We start from the raw sequence: 20,349 nt of genomic DNA on the forward strand, positions 1-20,349 counted from the left end.
CGGTTGGCTTGTTGTGGCGGATGGGCATAAGGCTGGGCATTCATGACCATATAAGGTTGATGAGCATATGCCAAATTTGAGTGGGGGTAGTAGTGTTGTGGGGTTCTTTCCGGAAAACGGGGCCTGGGATGACGATACCTTGCTTCCGAGGCTGCCATAGTCGTTTCTTCCTTCTTCTTCCCTCTTGTCGTTCCTCCGGACCCGCTTTGGACGGCTTGGGAGGTCGCCCTTATGGCTGCTTGACTCAGAATCCTACCTGTTTTCAAACCATTTTCCACCATCTCTCCAATCTTGATCGCTTCCGCGAATGGCTTACCCATGGCTGACATCATGTTTTGGAAATAGTCAGACTCTTGAGCCTGGAGAAAGGTAGTGACCATTTCCACTTCATCCATGGGAGGCTTCACTCTTGACGCCTGTTCACGCCACTTAATAGCATATTCTCTGAAGCTTTCTGAAGGTTTCTTCTTCAAATTCGACAGAGAATTTCGGTCTGGCGCAATGTCGATGTTATACTGGAATTGTTTCACAAAATCTCTGGCGAGATCATCCCATATATGCCATCGGGACATTTCCTGGTCCATATACCATTCCGAGGCTATCCCTACTAGACTTTCCCCAAAATATGCCATTAGCAGTTCTTCTTTTCCGCCGGCTCCCCGCAATTGGTTGCAGTATTTCTTAAGATGTGCAATGGGGTCACCGTGCCCATCGTATTTCTCGAACTTTGGGGTCTTGAAACCCGTTGGCAGGTGCACGTGAGGGAACATGCATAGGTCGGCGTAAGAGACGCTCTTCTGTCCGCTCAATCCTTGCATATTCTTCAAACTTTGTTCAAGGCTTCTCATTCTCTTGGCAATCTCATTTTGTTCTGCAATTCTGGGGTTCTGATCCTGCCCGGGTGCAAGCTCGCACTGAGGCGGTAGAGGATTAGTGCTGGTAGCGAACCTAGTTGGTTCCATTGAGAACGATGGTGCTTGGAATGTAAAAGAGGATGAGTCAAAGCTTGGCTTGTACGTGGCAGGCTGTGCCGTAATCGGGCAAGGCGATGCAGTAAAGATGTTCATGCTTGCATCGGTGGCTGACATTCGGGGATGAGGGTCAGAAGGCGATCCAGCAGAGAAGGCTGAGGTGGCTGGGTACCCGAATGGGGTAGCAGGATAATTTATGGGGACATTAGAAGTCCCACTTGACCTGGAGAATAATTCAGGGAATCCGGGGACGACACTTGGCGGCTCTTTCCCATTATTCCAGTCGTCCAGCATTTCCAACATGCGGAGCCGTAGGATTCTATTTTCCTCCGCAGTTGCGGATTCAGGTGTGAGGACGGCTGAGATCGAGCTCTCCTCGGAAACAGGGATTGTTTGCAATGGAATTTCTGAAGACATTTCCACACTTCCTTTTGACCTGGTGAAGTAAGTGTGAGTACTGCTTCTGGTCCTAACAACAGGTAGTTGAACACTTCTCCTTGACCTCGTGAAGTATGAGTGCGACGCCAGACTTTCACCAAACCAACCGTCTTTTCAAAAACCCTGGAAGTACTCAACGACAAACGCACGGTTAATTTGCAGCAAATAACAGATAGTCAATCTCACGTTGGGCATGATGCACCTATACAGTTAAGTGGATTACTACATGTTTGCTACGAGAGCATGCTTCATTCCGGCATTTTTCCTCTTATTAGTTTTCCCCCTTTATTTTTTTTTTTGCATTATTTTTTTTATTTTGCAGTAAAAGAAATGCGACCGGATCCGATGAGGATTGCCTACGTATCACGATGCCTACGTGAATCAGATCATTACGTAGTTCGAAAAACACAAATGAGCGTAAAAGAAACAACCTCTTTATTGTTGAAATGGTCTATTACAAACTACATTTTGCAAAAGAAAGAGCAAACTTTGAAAATAAACCTAGACTCAAAATAGACTAAAAATCACCCTGATGGGAAAAACAGGCAGAAGATGCTAAGATACAGGCTTGACTTATGAGTGCATTATGGTTTTGAAAATTGGTGTCCGCGGGGCATCGTTCGGCCTCGCCGCGGTCCTAGGCGTGAGATCCCTCTCAAGTTGCTCCAGCTCATGCATAGTCTGCTTGACATAACCCATCACTGCCGAGAGAACGGTAATGCTAGACATGTTCTCACATCGTAGACATCGTCTGGTGATGGCATGGGCAATGGCCTTGATCCTATCTCTGGTTTGCTTCTTCTCTACGAGTAGGCGTTTTATCTGATTGCTACATATCTTGAATACTTGAGCATCCTGTATATGCTGATGCTTCAGTCGCCGTACTTCCAACTTCATCTGGGCTATTGAGTCGTACCAGTATCTGCTCTCAATTTGGAAATCCTTGGCCTGATTAACTGCTTTGATCTCAAGTGCAGCCATCTCTCTCTTTATTTTAGCAACAGTTTTCTCGTGGTCGCCTTCCAATTGATTCAGGTATCGGCGATGCTTATCTGCTCTTGTATCCCACTGTGCCCTGAGCTCTGCTTATGACGTTTTCAGATTTCTCCAAACCATCTTGCCATTCCCTGATTTCACTTTTTAGCCTTTTTATCATCTGCTCGTCTGATCGACGCCTTGGCTGTTTATCTGCATCCACCCTTATCTGTTTGATCTGGGCTCTGAGCATTTCGTTTTCCTGAATTAACCTGTTCCGCTCTCCCAGATTGGTAGCAGCTTGCACGTTGTGCTCATATTTCAAGCCTTCTACTTGTTGCTTTAACCTGCTGATTTCGGCGCAATAGCCTCTTTCCTTTGCTAACCAATCCCACTGCCTTTGCGATGATTCGGTGAAATTCCGGATGTGGGGTCTCTTAGCCGGCCTTTCATGCTCAAATTCCCTTCTATACCATGCAAGGTAACCTGGCGCCGTCTCTCCTTTGGCTCGATCCCACACGCAAGTATCTGATTTCAAATATTGACACTCACTCCAGATTTGGCGAATCTTCGCTTCTGGGAATTGTCCGTTAGGACTTATCTCAACTGCTTGAGTGCTAAGATCTTCCTCATGAGGTACTGTCTGGCATCTTCCGAACTGTCTCAAAACTCGGCAGGGTGCGTAAGGTTGAATGCTCTTAAGCCCCATCAGTAAGAAATAAGTTTTAGCTGCCGACATATATAGGATCTCATCAACAGGCAACCATCCTAGCGTCCATTGTATTTGGCTGGCAGTAAGAGCTTGAAAGAACGAGGTCCATGCCAGGACTCCTTTGGGCAAACTGATCTCTTTGGTTCTCGTGTAAGATTCTTCTATGCAAGTCTTTTCCGGGGAACCATGGCTCAAAATCTCGGAATGATGGCAGAGGTGCTCGGTCATCCATATCTGTAGGAGCAAGTTACAACCTTCGAAGAAATTTCCCCCAGCTTTACAAGCTGTAAGAGCTCGAAAGATGTCAGATACCACCATAGGCGCGAGAGTACTGTCACTTTGCGTGAGTAAAGTGCTGACGACCCCGGATATCTTCAAATCAATGTTTCCGTCTTTCCTTGGAAATACCAGAAGGCCCAGGAACATCATCATGAACGCTACCCGTCTGTGCTTGTCCCACTTCTGACGAACTCCTTTGCTGCACAGTTTGTTGATTGGATTATTGAATCCCCCTCATGACCGTACCTATCATATATGAAGCATGGAGTACAAAATCCGGCTGCCAGATCCGGGTTGTGGACTGTTCTGGGTATCTTCAATGAATCTAGGAACCAATGTACCGTGACGACTCTTGGGGCGACCAAGTATTTTTGCCTCAACGGAAGTTCAGCATTCCCGATGTACCCAGCCATTTCTTCCAAAGTCGGGGTGAGTTCAAAATCAGAGAAATGGAAAACATTGTGCGCCGGGTCCCAGTAGGTAATCAAAGCTCTTATGATATCTCCCCGAGGCTGGATTTCCAACAAACCCACGAGACCTTTCAGATATTTCTTGACCTCATTTTGTCCTTCAACACCTAGATCATTCCACCATAGCCGTAACTTGACAGGGATTTTGGTCATTATTGAAAAATGTTCATTTTGCATCGTGCTCATCCTGCACATTTATTAAGGTGATTTTAACAAAAATGAATTGACTCAAAAATATTTTACAAAGGGGATCAAGTTTTGAACACGGCCTTTAAACACTTTGGGGACGAAGATTTTAAGGCTGTGTGGGTCAACTGGACAAAAATGCTAAGCAAGACCCAAAGGTGGCTGTTTATGCAAAGTCAGCCTTCCGGCGTCCCTTTTTCGGAAACATTCGGCTATTTATGACAAAACAGCATCACCTGACTTATTTATGACTCTTTTAAAAATTGACACATCTTCTTTTTTTTTCTTTTTTTATTTATTTATTGATTTTGGCTATTTTAGCAAAATGGGGTTGAACCCGACGAGGGTTGCCTACGTATCTCACATCCGGTGAGAATCAAACCGGCGTAGTTCGGGAATATCGTGAATAGAGAAAATCAAATAAACCTAGAAATCAAGAATACGTATTTTTATTATATATATTTTTTGAAAAGAGATAAAGACTAAAGAAAATATATATTTTTTTTAAGGAAATATTTGGACTATTAGTCTGAATTTATAAAAGGGGTACTACGAAAGAAACAACGTTTTTTTTTTTTTGAATTATGAATTTTCCATTATTTGTTTTTTACTTTTAAATAAATACCTTCTGTTTTTTTTTTATTTTGACAGTGATAAAAGAAAACTTAAAAAAAATCAAACTAGAAGACAATCTTTTTTTTATATATATATATATATTTTTTTGAAGAAATTCCGGCGAGGTTTCGACACTACTCGGACATTGGTTTTCCAAAAGAAGTAATTATCTCCCTACGCTGTTATTTTTCCCTTTTATTTTTAGAAACCGGTCAACATGCGGAACTGAAGCAAATAAATGCGCAAAACAAATAGGATGCAGCAGGATGGTCTTTTCATCTCAGGTTGCCTGTCCTAGACAGACCCAACCCCTGTGTTGAGTCCCCTAAGTCCAATGCAACATGATGCAAATAAGCGTTCCTACTAGGGATCCGGCATGAAGTTTCATTATACTAGGTTCACAACCTGGGTATTTGTTCTAGACTGTGTACCCAAGCGGACAACTCGAGTCGAGGAGGGGGCTGCGTACCGGGGACCCGCGAGATCTTCCGGCTTTGTAACTTGTCCGACCTCTTTCTTATTTCGGGTATTGACACTAACAGAATAGGGAGTCTCGACCAGCGAGCTTCTCCCCGGAGGTAAGAAGAGAAGGGTTTCGGCACAGTTTATATACAGTTCAGATAATATCAAAGCGGTAAAAGACAACATTTAGCACGTTATGCAAAACATGTAATAAAGATCAGATAATAAAGCCAAATATAACAATTATTCTAAGCTCGAATTCTTGAACCCTGAACCAGAGATTCTGGGTTCATTCCCCAGCAGAGTCGCCAGAGCTGTCACACCTCCTTTTTCCGCGCCCGGCCCCGAAGGGTTAAATGCGCGAGGGGAGTTTTTCCAATTTAAGTGACAATATTCGAAATGGGATTATTTATTTAATTCAGAGTCGCCACTTGGGAAAGGTTTGGCTTTTGGTGTCCCAAGTCACCGGTTTATCTTGAATCCCAAATCGAGGAAATTTTCGACTTTTCCAAATGAAGTCTGCGAACCAGAAATTCTAAGTAAGGAATTCTGTTGACCCGAGGGAAGGTGTTAGGCACCCTCGAATCCCGTGGTTCTAGCACGGTCGCTTAAATTGTTATAATGGCTAAATATCTGATTTAAATACATGTTGTGATTTATGTGCTTTATTAAGTTTAAACCGCTTTTATTATTATCATTTAGTTTTATAGAATTGCAACGTCGCGAAAATGTATCTCGAACCACGTCGCAATCAATGCACCCGTAGTTGTTGACCATTTTTGACTCCGTTGGGATTTGGATTCGGGTCACATCAATGTGCACCCGAGTTTAAGAATGTAACTTAATTAAGCCGCGCCTAAAGAAGCCTAGCGCGTTATTATTTTTGTAGAAGGCCATGAAATTCACTAAACGGCCTATCCTGAATTCTAAATATTTGTTATGGTTATTTGTTGAGGGCCCCGCAATTTCGCATTTTTTATTTGGCGAGGCTCGTCTCTATTTTAGAAAGGGTATCCTAAAGTGGCTACATTTCTAATGCATTTGTTTCTAAAACTAGAAGGAAAGGTACATGCTAATTTAATTATATGCTTTGGCCTAACCTGGATTCTTATCAATTTCTGCTTAATTATTTACAAAGTGAAGAGACGTCATACCTTGTGAAACATGCGAGATTGACCAAATGCTATACTTGTATCCAAACATTTCTTGAATTGAACTTAACTAGACTTATTTTAGGCTAGATTAAGGGAATTGAACACTAGGCATTATTGCTAATGGGGATTCGAACGTGCTTCTATATACTGCCTAGCGGGTCCTGATAAAAGAACTAAAGTAAAACAGAACATCATTGTGTAAGGTGGAAATATTTTATCCTATGCATGTCATTATAGTTAAACAGGAATCCGGTCAAAAATTCTATGTCAATTATCCATGCATTCTACATATTGTACATTACATCTCGTACTAACAAACAACTATAAACTAAGACGCAAGAGACTAGAACTCAGCTAAGCACCAAACTGATCTTTTCCTGCTATTGAAATTTACAAACTAATCATATATATAGAAAGAAATCAACATGCCATGAGTATTACAACAGACATTTAAACTTCTCCAACTTTCATTTCATGCTTTCAGACTGTTACAGTTACACCAATATGGGACTTGAAATGTGTACCTGGATACTGAAATGTAAAGAAGAAGTGGAAGCAGAAGAGTCAGCAGCAGCAGCTCAAGAATGGTAGTAACAAACAAAGCAATACAGCAGCAATGACAATCCCAGACCAAAAGACCAAAGCAGTAAACCAATAGTACAATAACCAATATTTGATCTTTTCAAAACTCAGAGGGAAAATCCTAAAATCTGATAGAAACAAAACAAACTGGATACTGGACTTCAGACACGAAAGGATGAGGAAAAGTAGTGTTTTCCAGTCAAGCGAGAATTTCTTTTCTAAATCCCCCTCCTGATTTCCAAGAAAAAAAAACTCTCTTTCTCCCTTAGAAACTGATTCTGTTTGGTTTCAGCCCCCCTTTTGTGTGTATCCCCCTATCTATATCTCTGTGTGTGTGTCTGTATCCCAAAATCTGTCCCCCTCTTTTATAGCTCCAAATCAGGCTATTTGAACAGCCTGTTAATCAATCAGGTCCCCTCCCATGTGCTGTCCCTTTTCAGTTTCCACTTAGCTAATTTAGTATAAACCTCCCCCATGATATTCCTGACAGTACCCTCTAATATTTAAACTAAAAGGCAGACAGGGCAGCAAGAATATAATCTGACAAACATGCTGTCAAATTATTTTAATCAGAATGGCTTTTATGCACATGTTGTGCACTAATGCACATGCCCTCCAATTCAGGCTGTAACTAACAGACCAAACCTTAGATTTCTGAAATCAAATTAACAACTATAAGTTACTAAACCCAGTCCCTAATTGATTCAGGCAATGCTTAACAGAAGCAGGTCAATTGGTTATTGTTCGGACAACTGAAACTAATTGACGACATATGTCGACTCGACTATATCAATCATAACATGTACAATCGTAGTCAAAATCAGACATTTAACAGTATCGAACACATGATTTGAATTGTACTGACTAAGCAGAATTGTACTCGAGGAATCAGTTAATCAGTTCAAATTTGAAATTCAACTAATTGCACAACAAATACATACATACACATTATCAGAACAAGTAGAAGAAGGACTCAATCAAACAACAGAGGTTCAGGCAAGGTGGACAGGACACAGTTGGTAAAATTCGAAACACAAATTTCACAACAACATGAACAGCCTTTTAAACAAACATGGACTAAAAGAATAAAGAAAAGAAAGCAAAACTCACCTTAAATCCTGAAAAATCAAAAACCTTAACTTGGATTCGAACAGACCTTTCTTAAGGCTGAACGGACTTTAATCGAAGTGTTTCTCAGATGAGAAACACTTCGATTAAGGTCCATTAGACCTTAATCTCTTGGTTTAAACGAGATACGGACCAGTGACGAGGAACCCTAAGGTTCCAAAGATTAGATCTGGGATTCATGCTTCCCTGGTCAGATTCGGACCAAACCAAGCATGGTTTGGTCACGAGGGGGGTCTGGGGAGTGTCTGGTGTGAAACTGGGGTTAAACGGTGTAAGTCAAGTTCCGACTCGAATCTTCAAACGAAGATTCGAGAAGGTGGGAAGGGATTCGAGTTAAGTGGTTAACAGATCCATGTTCAGGATGGCAAGGGGGTTCTATGGTGTTAAGGGTGGGGTCACCGGTGTCCATGCCGCCGGCTTTCATGGTGAAGAATACAGGGGCGGCTAGGGTTTTGGAGGGGAAGGGGCTGAGGACGAAGGTGACCTAAGGCTGGGGTTCGGATAGGGGGCAGGGTAAGGTTATGGGTTTATATAGTTAGTGAGGGGTTGATTCCTAACTGTTGGATGGGGTGCGATGAAGGGTCAGGATCTCTTGGCTGATGGGGGACGGTGTCGTTTCATCTTTAAAGGGTTTGTGTCGGTCCGGGTGGAAACGGGTCGGGGTCATCAGTGGGTTATGGGGAAGTGATCTTGGCCGTTGATCATTCAGAGATCAACGGCTCAGATCAGACTCAACCACTACGACGTCGTTTGGACGTCCTTGGTGTCAGCTGGACTGGACTGGGTTACACAGAGGTTTTGGGTTTGAGTTGGGCCTCGAATTAAAATGAAGTAGGCCCAAAACTGATTTCAGCCCAATTCTGCACTCTCTTTTATTATTATTATTTTATTATTATATATATTTTTTTTTATTTTAAAACAAAACCTAAGTAAATCAAATTAAAATTAAATAGACACTTAATACAATTATTTGCACACACATATTAAAATATTTGAAGCAGGTAAAAATCAAACAAAACAAAAATCACGGACAAAGATGCCTATTTATGGTTTTCTTATTTAACAACCGGATTACGATTCCAATTACGCATGACACATACATTTTTTTTTATTTTGTTTTAATAAGATAAAATGGGCAAAAATATCATAAATAATTAACAAAGTGCCATGTAAAATTCAAATATTGTACAATAGGACCATTTGTTATTATTTTTATTTCTTTTGGAGCGATTGTCGCGTAAAACAAAAATCACGTGCTCACAGCCACCACTCGCACAATACGCGCGCCAATAAGCAACAGTTCGAGCATACTCAATTCATGAAAATGACTCAAACGAAAGAGCTGTACCTCAAGCTCACCAGTACCACCACAATACAAGGCTGAGAACCCATCTCACATCATAGAAATATAACACACGAATCTAACCCGGAAGGTCATATCGCCACATAGCTTCGCTGCCATGCGCGACCCTATCCAGACACTAGTTCACATGAGACGCCCCATGTCACCATGCTCAAAATCATCAACCAAGCGCAATTTGATATCTAGTACCACCAGTAAATCACCATACCCACAGAGAAGTACATAATACAATGCCATACCGAAAAACCTCACTATTGCGCCATCTGGTTACCCCAAAAAGGAAGAATACCTTAAAGAAAAGAGTCGCTTTGCAAGTTCCACAAGTACCACCCCAACAATATGCTATGGGTTCGTCAATCACATTGGAACCAAGATATATGAATAGACCAATAATAACCGGCTCTTCTATAGCTCACATTGTCATCAACCTCACGAGCAACTTAGCTGCAAATAACATAATCCACCTGGCACGGTCACAGACCTCCAGTCCAAGTATATCATATAGAAGCAATCCAACAAGTACACATGTATATGCTAACTGAAACAAGATTCTCATTCTCCTTGACTGGAATAAATAACACTCTATATCGTAGGCATGAGCAAACTGCGCTGTCATAGCTCAAATTAGCAAGTTAACACAGAATTAGTAATTACCAAGTTTGTTCTGGAATTTAGCATCTTGGAAATCTCAAGTATAGTCCAGATAGTTCTTAACAGAGTTACGAATACGAGAAACATTATACCTTAGCCCAATATCCCACTCTAGGCATATCATAGCCTACGTATCTTCCGAGCATAAATATTAGCTCGGTGCTTGCACACAGGTTCAACCCTCACATATATTCGCGCTCACAGCGCATAGTTATCACCATCAATTAGCTCAACTAGTGCATCCAAAGAGTTTAGATAAGATACTCACCTCAAACATGCCACAATCCCGAAATAGTATATTTTTGAGAATTCCCCGTCTCCAAATTCCTAGATTACATAAATCACCGTAACTGATTACAACCTCAGCACTCAATGACTGACACATCCATCAAGTACGATCATTTTATGATAATTATTCTCAAAATTTTCCTACAATACATAGCAAGATCGAACTATTGGCAGTCGATCAACCAAGTGGGTGTTGAAATACCAATAGACATTTGTTGGTTAAAATATAGTGTGCACCCTTCTAAGGTCTTACCGAGCAGTTATAACATTCATCTAAATACCTGAAACTGACTATTCCATCCAGAACTCGTGACCTTCCCTTTAAGAATGAACTGTCACGGTGCACATGAAAATATTAATCATGTACCACACACCACGTCTATCATGCCATCTTGTTGCAAATACAAAATCTCATTAGAAATTTCTGGGCTATAGGAAAATTACATTCTGGCAGTTAGAAATCTTCTATTTGCTCCCATTTAGGAGGAGTTCGTAATATACAATATGTTCCGCACACCGGTAGAAGATATCCGGCTCGAACTATGGTAAAAACCATCAAGAAAACTTTCAAATCTGCTCACACATACCCAAGTTATCAAAACGGAATTCCTCTGGCTTGACCAGGACATGTAGGTCACCAACCCAAAAATATTGTCATAAAATATCTGTAAAACATCACAATATATAGTATATGAATCTGAAGCTGATGGCAAAACCAACACTGGAGCTGTGGTCAAAGCTGTCTTGAGCTTCTGAAAGCTCTTCTCACATTCGTCCGACCATACAGACGGTGCACCCTTCTGAGTCAACTTGGTCAAGGGCGATGCAATGGATGAAAAATCCCTCACAACTAGGATAGAATCAATACTAGGAGTCTCAGCTCCAACATCTAGCACAAACGCTAGATATGACAGACAACCCTTCCCAACTATATGCTGGGTTTTCAAGAAAGAAATTACTCTGCTAGGAACATAATCAGTCGTACCACGCCACTCGATCCGAGGTACACCCGGCATAGCCAAAGTAACTGTCTTAGCATGACAGTCTAGAATAACATGTCACAGAAATAACCAATCCATGCCCAATATAACATCAAAGTCCACCATGCTCAATAGCAATAGATCAACTCGGGTCTCCAGACCCTCAATAATCACAACATATGACCGATACACACGGTCCACAACAACAGTATCGCCCACTGGGGTAGATACATGAACAGGTAAAGAAGGAAACTCTCGGGGCGTACCCAAATAATGAGCAAAATATGAGGACAAATAAGAATAGGTGGAACCGGGATCGAATAATACAGAGGCATCTCTGTGGCAGACTGGACAATTCCTGTAATGACAGCATTTGAAGCAATAGCATAAAAAAAACAGGCTCGTCCACCGCCTGATCGACCTTAATCCCCGTAAGCAATAACCGACTCACCAACACGCCTCAAACTGGAACCAATATAGCACAAAATCGTGCAATCAACTTATTTAATAGCAAACTCCCCAACTTGGCTCAAAGACATAGATCAAAACGCACTCAATAAATCATAACGCACATACTCTATTATTGTCGTAATACCATAGTGAGATTGAACTCACTCCTTCATAAGCTTGTGGAAACACAAATCATCTAGAATTTTAACTCTTCTGCAATTCTTACATTCACTCACAAAACAGTTAAGCCCACTCTCTAGGCGACCAAATTTAGATTTCAACGCATATTCTTTACTTGTAAATGAGATCTTCTAATAGACAGTATAAGAATCACACCACCTTAGAACACTCCGCAGGAGATAACCCACATGTTTCACTTCTAATTAATATTTTTGTATACCTTCCACCGTCATTCACATTACACAATCACTTAGTCTTCTTGAGTATAAACTCAAACCGTAACATGAAATTTACTTCACTCCAAACAGGAGACATGAAAAGATTCTTCACGCGCCCATAACTTGGGGCTACACATCAGATCACAATGAAAATTAAACACTTAATGGTTCATCTATTATCCTGACGCCCTTCCTCGTCACCTCCAAGTCATATAGATATATCTCGCAGTACTAACATACTCCTCACGTGGCTATCCAACCATCATTCCCACTAATAGGTATAATACCGGACATATAATTTCAAAACTCTTGCTCGCACAATCAGCACTTCGGTGCTCAAGCCATAGGCAAGGATCCAGCTTCAAGTCCTCCAGACTGGCCTAACATCAAACTCATAGCGATTACGTCTCGCCCTTCGTCCGGGGAATTACAAGCCATCAAGGCACATCTAATACTGAGCGCTCTTTCGCGCATACAAACACGTGGATGGAATTGTAAGAGTTACTTTTTTTTCCAGCTGAATCAAGGACGTACGATAAGAATTCAAGAATATGAAGTTTTCCTAAAAGTTCTGCAGCCTCTCGAGGATAAATATAGACGTCTCTATACCGATCCGCGAGACTCTACTAAACCTGCTCATGACTCGCGAGACCTAGTAACCTAGGCTCTGATACCAACTTGTCACGACCCAATTCCCGAACCTGGTCGTGATGGCACCTCTCATGAAGACAAGGCCAGCCATTCAACCCAATTCATCCTTTTAAGACAATTAATTAACTCAATTATAGTATAAACATGGTTTAATAATATCCAATAGCGGAAAGTATAGATAAAATATGGAAATCCAACTCAACTCAGCCCTAACCGGGGTGTCACAAGTCATGAGCTACTACAGAGTTTACTAATATTCTACAAAGTATGGGATTAGGAATAAAGTCTGAAGATATCATAAATAACAGAAGATAAGGGAGAAAACGGGTCTGCGAACGCCATGCAGCTACCTCGATAAATCTGATGAAAACTGAACAGCAGAAAACTCGCTCTATGCCTCAGGAATACCTATACCTGCACACATGGTGCAGGGAGTAATGTGAGTACTCCGACCCAATGAGTAATAAATATAAATAATGACTAAAGGTAAGAAAACACGTTAAGGAACACAACATTCTATACAGAAGCAGTGAAAACATTTAAAATAACAATTCAGTGAAATATCATGTGAAATTACTTTTAAACCAGTAAAACAGGTAATTTGGTAGTAAAATGACAAGTAGAAACCTGCCCCTCGGGCTCAATATCAAAACAACAAGTAGAAATCTGCCCCTCGGGCTCAGTATCAAAATAACAAGTAGAAATCTGCCCCTCGGGCTCAGTATCAAAATAGTAATTAGAAATCTGCCCCTCGGGCTCAGTATCAAAATAATAAGTAGAAATCGGCCCCTCGGGCTCAGTATCTCAGAACAGTATCAGCCCCTCAAGCTCAGAACAGTATGAAAAAACCAGTCAATGAAATAAGAGCACATAATTAATATGGGAGATAATGCAGATAAGGAATAAATGCATGAGTGCAATGCAATGCATATGACAGTACCCTCTGGTACCCACTGCGGCGTGCAGCCCAAGCCATCCACATTTATTTATCGTCGACGGAGCTCACTAGGGGTGTGTACAGACTCCGGAGGGGCTCCTACAGCCCAAGCGCAATATCAAGCCATCTCGTGGTATCAAATCTAGGCCCTCGGCCTCATATCAATATCAGTATAATCACCCAGGCTCTCGGCCTCAATATCAATGTAATCAACTAGGCTCTCGGCCTCAATATCAATGTAACACTGCTGCGGCGCGCAGCCCGATCCATGCTCAGTCCAGAAATCATCATAAGCCCCTTGGGCATTCGTAAAGCAATAGTTCTCAGCCCGAAATATCATTTAAGTTTTCAAATCTTAGAAAGATGGCTGAGATTGCAACACAGTATTTAAAACCTTGGACTGAGATCAAATGATATGCAAAATATGCGAAAACAGTGATATCAATCCCTGAAGGATTCAAATAATTGGCAAGAAGCCCAAATGTAACAATCAAATCTAAGTAAGGATGGTTCTCAATTTAGTTCAAGTAGAAAACACGGTAAAAAAACATCTCTCGGGACGGACCAAGTCACAATCCCCAATGGTGCTCTACCTCACGCCCGTTATCCGGCGTGCAAGTCACCTCGATATAGCATTATGATGTAAAATTCCGGGGTTTCAAACCCTCAGGACATCATTTACATCAATTACTCACCTCAAACAGCCTATTTCTTTAATTCGCGACGCCTTTGCCCACCGAATTGGCCTCTTCGTGCGTCGAATCTATCCAAAATTAGAACGAATATGTCACATTATGTTGTAGGAACAATACCCAATCGAAAATAACTGAAAAATATCAAAATCCCGAAATTTGGCAAAACCCGAGCCCCGGGCCCAACTTTTCGAAATTCATAAAAATTAACATCAACGGATTCCTTATCTCTCCACGAGTCTATACATATAAAATTTACCAAAATCGGACATCAACTCGACCCTCAAATCTTCAAATCTTATTTTCAAATCCCTAGGCCTAAATCCCCAATTTATTCCTCAAAAACATGTAATCTAGTCGGATTATTCGATGATAATTCAATATTATGGAGTAGAAATGATCATAAGTGACTTACCTCAAGATTTCCCGTGATTTTTCGCTCAAAATTGCCCAAAATCCGAGCTTGGAACTAAGAAAAAAATGAAGAAAATAGACTGCCCCTTTAACTACCCAGAAATTTTCGGGGGCACTGTTCATGTGTGCGGGTACTGTTCACGCGTGCGGGTACTGTTCACGCGTGTGGGTACTATTCACGCGTGTGGGTACTATTCACGCATCACAGTTCAAACTGCTGAAAATCCAGCAGTTGTGCAAGGCAATTGCAGCAGCTTTTATTTTCACTAAAAATGCTCTAACTCCATCATACGAATCCGAAATTCGATGATTCTTATTCCTATGAGTCACAAATAATAATACGAACATATTACTTCAATCGAAACTCAATTCGGAGCTCATTTGCTCAATTCAACACCCATTTCGCTCGTTAAATAATTAACTCATGTTTCGTGTCAAAACCCAATCGCGACTTGATGAAATTAGACCAAACTTTCCAGATCAGTCCTATAATTCATTATCTAAATTCCGAAAATCTCGAAATCAAATTTCGATCTCTAGAACTAAAAATGGACCTTTGGATCATTACATGCTTATGCTCAAAACGGCAAAATCTTCCAAAAACTCTTCCAAAACTTGTCCGAGCCTCATGGGACCCCGACCAAAAATGCCAACATAATTCATAACATCATTCAAACCTGCTCCAATCATCAAAACATCTCAAACAACATCAAATTACCCAAAACACATCGAATTCAAGCCTAAGTTTCCAAAAACTTCTGAAACACGCATTTGATCAAAAACCCGACCAAATCACCTCCGAATGACATGAAATTTTGCACACACATCCTAAATCACATAATGAAGCTACAGCAACTTTCGGAATTCCATTATGACCCTTGGATCAAAATCTCACCTATCAACCGGAAATCGCTAAAATACTACTTTCGCCAATTCAAGCCAAATTCCACACCGGACCTCCAAAACCAATTCCGATCGCGCTCCTAAGTCATAAATTACCTAATGGAGCTAGACAAATCATAAAAATTCTGATCCGAGATCATTTACACATAAGTCAACGTCCGGTTGACTTTTCCAAAACAAACCTTCCTTAAAGAGACTAAGTGTCTGATTTCCTACTAAAACCAATCCAAATCAACTCGTTCACACCCAACACTGATAATGAAGCATAAAGAAATAGGAAATGGGGAAAACGGGGCGGTAACTCACGAGACGACGGGTCGGGTCGTCACATCCAGTGATAAAGTTTGGGCACGTAGACAAAAATGTTGTGATGTTGGCCGTATTGTAACATGTCATCCAACAGAAGGAGAATGATATTATCTTAGATTATTACTAATGCATGTGCGAGGACCGACATCATAAGGATCTTTTGACTGTGAATGGAGAGCCTTGTAGTACTTTCAGAGAGTCCGTGGAGAAAAGAGGATTGTTAAACTGTGATAATAGTTTGATAGAGTGTGTGTCTGAAGCCGCAAGTTACCAAATGCCATATAGTTTCAGGCGTTTATTTGCTACATTATTGGTGTATTGCGGTCCTGCCAACCCCAGAAAATTATGGGAACAATTTGAGGAATCAATGATCGAAGACTACAAAGTGTTACAAATTACTAAAAGAAGAGAAATTCGATATCAAGCTTTGAATCATATCAACCATTTTTTTTTTACATTCTATAGGTCATGATATAAATGAGTATGAACTCATCCCAGAAACTAAGGCTGTCCAACGGGAGGGGTCCTGCATCCCGTCTCGCCCCGTCCCGTCCCGTCCGGCTTCAAGTTAAATGGGATGGGCCAATGTTAAACGGGACACGGGATAGGACGGGACGGCCATTTCGTCCCGTCTCGCGTCCCGACAAATTTTTTTTTTTTAAAAACTAGCCGTTGGGCAACGGCTTAAATGGCAAAAATAGCTGTTGCCAACGGTCCAAACAGCCCCTACACCCCCCAAAACACCCTCCCCCCAAAACTTATAATATAACCCCTAAGTTTATTAAATTACACTTTGGCCCTATTTTCTACTATAAATACCCCCCCTCCCCCCCCCTATTCTTCTTCATTTTTTCCCACAAAAATCAATCTTCTCTCTCAAATCTCGTATATTCTAATATTCTATCTATATTCTATATTATTCTCTCAATTTTGTTACTATCAAGTATCAACTATCAGGTATCAAGTGATACCTTTCAAGTTTCAACTTTCAAGTATTTGGGCAAATTTTTTGGAGCAACTTTCAAGCTTCAAATTAATTCGTCAAGTATTTGGAGCAATATTTTGGGCAATTTCTTCAAATTTCAATATTTAATCACGGTGCACTCGTTCCATCTCCTAATTTTAATATATAATTTTTGCGTATCATTTTAGTGTTTAATTTTTTGTGTTTACTTTACGTGTTATATTTTCGTATTTCATTTGTGTGTTTAATATTTGTGTTAGCTTTTTTAATTTAATTTCATATTTAAATTATGGCACCTAAAAATGTATTTGGTATTTTTAAAAAAGTAGTAAAAAATAGTAAAAGTGAAAGTAGTAGTAATCATAATCCTAACCCTTCTCCTAGACCTAGAGTTAGAAAGCATATTGATGAAATGACTCATGTTGATGAAACTTCATTTTTCCAACCCCCCACATTTTATTATGTTCATGTCGGAGAACAATTAGATCATGAAACTTTACAAAGACAATTTGGCAATGATATTTTTTTAGAGGATGAAGAAAATGAGGATGAAGAAACTGAGGAAGAAGAAACCCACTAGTCCCGCAACACAAGCTCCAACTTAGAGTCAATCTCAGTCTGGAGCTTTACCTCATATACCCCATGTAAGGGGTAAGCCTAAGGCTGAATGTCCCAAAACATCACTTGTATGAAAAAAAATTTAACATTGATAAAGTCAATCATCGTGCTATATGTGAAAAATGTAAGCAAGTAATTGCACACTCAACAAGTGGTGGGACGGCGGGTTTAACTAGACACTTAAGAAAGGATCACAAATCTTTATGAATACAAGCTAACATAGAAGCCGGAAAAATTATAGATCCTACCATCAGTTCTGGCACTCTTAGTGGATCTGGTTCTAATCAAATTCAACAACAACTTGACCCTGCTTCTGGTCATGTTTTACGCAAATATAACAAAGATAGAGATCGTGAGAACTTAGCAAAAATGGTGGCTGTCTGTGACTTACTTTTTACTTTTCCTTCTTACCCTGCTTTTGTGCATTATATACAAGAAACTTATAACCCTGCTTTTCAAGGTTTTCTTAAGACCACGGTTAGAAATGATGTTTTTAAATTTCAAACCGAATATCTTCAGTATATTCGTTGTGTATTTTTTCACTTAGATTGTAAAGTGTCTATCACATCTGATATAGGTCGTAGTCCTAATGGTTGTGATTATTTAACTGTTACATGTCATTGGGTTGATCATCACTGGAACTTGCAAAAACGTATTATTGGTTATAAATTTGTTGATTCAAAACACACTGGAGCATATATTACAACTATTGTTCTACAAATACTTGATTTTTATGGACTCATTAATAAAGTTTTAACTATCACCTTAGATAATACTTCTGCTAACACAACCGCGGCAAATAGCTTAAAATCTAGACTTTGTCCAATTAATCCAATAATTTTTCATGTTAGATGTCCATGCCATATTTTTAACTTGGTAGTAAAAGATGGTCTTAATTTATTTTCTGATGCTTGTAGTAAAATACAACATGCTTGTGGCTATATTTTTCGTACTCATAAACAAAGTAGAATTCGTGAATTTGCTCAACAATGTGCTAGTGCTAGCCTTCCATTTAGAAAAGTTCCAAAAGATGTTTGTACTAGGTGGAATTCTACTTATGAAATGCTTAAAGTTGCTTATGATTATCGGGGGCCTATCCAAAAGGTATTTAATATGCATAATGCTCACCCTGCTGATCAAATTGTTGATTTTGATTGGGATGCGATCAGAGAGCTTACTAAATTTTTAGAAAATTTTTATTATGCTACAAAATAATTTCTGTTGTATTTGGTAAGTACAAAACAAATTCAACTTATGCACCGGCCATTAAAGAAATAATTTTAAAATTTAAAAAGTATTTTTTCCCTATTACCGAAGTTTATTTAATTTCTACTCTACTTAACCCATCTTTAAAACTAAGAGGTGCAAAGGGACTTGTTCGTAAAATTTATGAGAATTTAGAAATACAAGAAAATGAACAACCATCTCTCAAAAACTACCAAGCTAGCATATATTCTTATGTTAGATCAATATTTGATAAATATAAATCTATGGATACAACTGGTTGTGAAACTGCTCCTTCTACTTCTAAGTCTAGAGAAGAAGTTTTATGGGAAGATATGGATGATATAACAGGTTTTGATTTCTCTATTGATGATGAACTTGATTCTTATCTTAATCAAGGATTGGAAAATATTAAAGATGACGAAGGCAAGGAAAAACTTTTGTCATGGTGGAGGGAGTGTGGAAAGGCTTTTCCAATACTTTCAATTATGGCCCGAGGTATCCTGGCTATTCAAGCATCATCAGTAGCATCAGAGAGTGATTTTAGCACGGGAAAATTTCAAATTGGAGATCATAAACATTCATTAGCGGAGGACAGTCTAGATTTTCATTTTATTCAGAGATTGGATTAATTCAGAAAGAAGAAATCTTGGTTTTGAAAAATTAACCACTAGGGAAGAAGAAGAATACAATGAGATACTAACCACTAGGAGCGATGACGGCATGGAGCTCATGGAACACCAATCAACATTGCCAATTCCAGCAGAATGTCCGAGAGATATTATTGATAAGTTACAAAGAAGCTATATAGGAGCTTACAAATATTAGTATGATAATTTGTAATTGGCTACTAAAAGGCCTAGTTCAAACAGAACCCTTCCTAGAAGGTGGCTGCGTAGATTAGGTGCTCTTCAAAAGAATTATATTTGTATTTGAGATTTCAAAGTTCTATTAATAAAATAAAAGGCTCTAAGCGTTGAATTTTATTTATGAATTGTTTTAGTTACTTAATAGTTAATACTTTGAAATTATATTAAATAAATTATAACTCTATTATAAATTTATAATTACTAGAATATTTCATTACAAGTTTTTTGTTTTAATATTTTATAATTCTTTACTTAGTTTTCTAATTTTCATTTTAACATAGTAACATTTAAGTTATTAAATAAGTAGTCAAAAATCTAGCCATTGCAAACTTTAAAAACAAAGTAATTTTAAAAAAACTAGACATTTTTTAAAAAAAAATACACTTAAGGCCCACGAACCCGTCTTGTCCCACCCCGTTTGTTAGCAGGACGGGATGGGACGAACGTTTCGTCCCATTTGTCCCGTCCCGTTTCGTCCCGTCCTGCCATCGTCCCGCTTAAATGTCATCCCGGCCCGTCACGTCCTGTTAATTTGGTCACGTCCCATCCCATTGGATAGCTATACCAGAAACTACTAGGCCTTTTGCGGCAGAAAAAGATATTCATTTTGAAAGATCTATTATTGTTACTGAAGACAACATATTGCTACATAAGAAATTAAACAAA

The sequence above is a fragment of the Nicotiana sylvestris genome, chromosome 12 (assembly GCF_000393655.2).
Source record: "Nicotiana sylvestris chromosome 12, ASM39365v2, whole genome shotgun sequence".
Lineage (NCBI taxonomy): Eukaryota > Viridiplantae > Streptophyta > Magnoliopsida > Solanales > Solanaceae > Nicotiana > Nicotiana sylvestris.